Consider the following 3,277-nt stretch of genomic DNA (forward strand, 5'->3'; position numbering starts at 1 on the left):
GAGCGCCCAGGCACACCATGCGTGCAGTATCGTCCGTTTCCAAGAGAACATCAACCACCCGTGGTCTATCAGGTCGAGCATTATCGTCCATCAAGACAAGATGTGGGCCCACAGCACTTAGAAACAATCGCAGATGAGTTCCCAGGATCTCTTCACGATACCCTGACAGCAGTTAAACCTTGCCGATTCACCCGTACAATTTCATGTAGAGGGGTTCGTGTGATAAACATAATCCCTGCCCACACCATTAGAGGTCCTCATGGATATCGATCTCTTGTCACAATTTTTGAATCCTGAAATCGTATTCCACGTTCCCACCACATGCGAATCCATCGAGAATCGTTCTACAGACTAAATCGGGACTCATCTGTGGAAACAACATTGGCCCATTGTTCGACAGTCCAGGTAGGATGTTGACGACTCCACTCCAGACATTTCCTTCTGTAAAGACGCATCAGAGGTAGACAAACAGCAGGTCTCCTATAATAAAGGCCATTTTGCCTAAGCCTTCTGCACACCGTCTGCCTCGATACAACGCTACGTCCAGTGGACGCTGTGAACTAACATGCCAGTTGCCGTCCAATGCTGAGGCAGTGCTGTCGGGCCCCTACAGCCAAATAAAGGTCCTCACAAGTGTTCGACCTTGCCCCGGTCTTCGGGATACAGTTTCGGTCTTTGTAAACTATCGCCACATCCGAGAAACAACAGAACGATTGTGGCTAAGCCATAGGACCACATCAGTACGCGACTCTCCTGCGCCCTTTCTTTCTGTGGCCCTCCACCGCGGAGAGTCCGGGAGGCATCTCTATGGCATACTGGATCGTCTGCGACTGTGTACACAGCAACTGTGAATGTGGGACTGCCCTGCAAACACTACCTCGTTTCATAGGTGCCATGGCGTCATCATTGTCATTGTTGTCAATTGACCGGAATGACAGCTTCCCTGGAGGACAGGTCGTACGGACATCTGGTTGACAGTTTGTATGTTTATATCTTGAATTAGACTCAGGATGGGGATATTGCGGTTTGTTGCTCTAATTTTTGACACCAGTGCATTTCGAACATTAAACAATTAAGGCCTAAACTGAAATTAACTTTTCTGTTTCTTATTTAGTTTAGAGATGTGAGAGGACGAAGGGATTGTAAATGTTCTTCAGCAGATCAGGTCAGAGTCCTTTCTTTTATAACGAGAGAAAATCATGAGATAAAATTTACTGGTTCCCTGAAACTATTCGGAAGTCTGTGGCTGTAACTTTTGTTTTGTCGAGATTATGCTCACTAACAGATTCGCGAAACGAACATGTAAATAGCGGCATATTACTTCAAAACCAGACAATATACATTTCTATTGAAAGATCAAACTAACTGGAACACTACATGATAGTTGAAATATGCACAACAAACAAAGCATTTTGTCACAGCAGTCGATTTCGTAAGATCTGTGTTCATGTCGCTATCGTGGACAAACTGATCCACATGCGTAGCAAGGTGGAAATATTTCATTAATTGCGTAAGTACCTACTCTAACTATGGGAAACGAGTTTCCAGAAAGAATACTGGTGCCAAAGATTCTAGAATACACAACTTTAGCTCATAATCGTCAATTCACTACGAAATACGTTACACAAAAAAATCGTAATTTACCTAAAATTTTCGAGAAATACACCTTTAATGACTTACGAACATATTGACATCAGAAGAAAGATTATCTGAACGAAAATACTGCTACAAATATACGGAGAAAGTAAGTTTTCAGCTGACGACATACTACGAACTTCACATGTCACTCGTAAACATTTGAAAAGATGCAGTTTATCACGAAATACACCAGTAGTTGCGACACGTCTCCTGACCGCAAACAATGAGGTGGCACTCGTGCTGCTGTTTGATTTCACGCGCAGCGCCACTGCCCACAAACAAGCACTGTCACATTTCTGCTTCAATTAGTTTCTAGATCGTCCTCACTTACCTGAGCAGATTCATCTTCCAGTCCTCCCTATCAGGACCGGGGATCGAACCTTACTCCTCCGTGTGTCAACCACTCACATTGACCTCTCAGCTACAGGGGCAGACAAGAAACATGTCAGCTTTTAAAATGCAGATTGGACCTGAACTCTACTAAAAAAATTTGTAGGTATTTCAAGGATATTTTCTGAGTATTTTGGTATGATGGAAACATGGACCCCGGTAGCACGTTATGGAGAGTAATGATATGGGTTATTCGACTGGTTACCCCATTCACATTCGTTTCTGTTAAAATACCTTCACAGTCGTAAAAAAAGCCTGTAATACCCAATCAACAAACCATACAACGCAAAACACAGTGTAATACAGCACTCCTCCAGACGAAACAGCTCACAAGGGAACCTCCCCATCGCACCCCCCTCAGATTTAGTTATAAGTTGGCACAGTGGATAAGCCTTGATAAACTGAACACAGATCAATTGAGAAAGAAGTTGTGTGGAACTGTGAAAAAATAAGCAAAATATACAAACTGAGTAGTCCATTGGCCACATAGGCAACATAATGGACGATCTCAGCACAGGAGCGGCGTGGTCCCGTGGTACCGTGAGCTGCTGCGGAACGTGAGGTCCTTGGTTCAAGTCTTCCCTCGAGTGAAAATTTTACTGAATGGGTAAAAAGATACTTCTGCCTTGCCCGATTTAGGTTTTCTTGTGGATGTGATAATCACTCCCAAAAAAGTGATGAAAACATAAGAGTTTGTCACATAAACTGAAAATAAAAAATTAAACTTTTCACTCGATGGAAAATTTGAACCAAGGACTTTTCGTTCCGCAGCTGCTCACGTTACCATGAGACCACGGCGCTCCTGCGGGCCCAATATCCTTGATATTGTCTATCTTCCCATGAACTAATCAGTTTGTATATTTTGTTTATTTTTTCACAGTTCCACACAACTTCTTCCTGTTTTCTCAATTGATCTGTGTTCAGTTTTTCAAGGCCTATCCACTGTGCCAACTTATAACTAAATCTGAGGGGGGTGCGATGGGGAGGTTCCCTTGTCAGTTACCAGACAGCGCCAGGCAACAGGCTGTACTGCGCATGCGCAGCTACGATGACGTAGGCAGCCCATGCTTGGTCCTTGCTCCGCTCATACGCTTTTCGTCGAATTTCTGGTGGAATTTCGTGGTGGGGCACCACGTGACCATGTGCAGCCCTGCGGCATGTTGTTGAGAGGGCATACAGAGTTGTACTTAGAGCAATTGTTTTATCATGTCCCACCCATATAAAGGATGCAAATAAGGAAGCAGCTGGC

The sequence above is a fragment of the Schistocerca nitens genome, chromosome 1 (assembly GCF_023898315.1).
Source record: "Schistocerca nitens isolate TAMUIC-IGC-003100 chromosome 1, iqSchNite1.1, whole genome shotgun sequence".
Classification (NCBI taxonomy): domain Eukaryota; kingdom Metazoa; phylum Arthropoda; class Insecta; order Orthoptera; family Acrididae; genus Schistocerca; species Schistocerca nitens.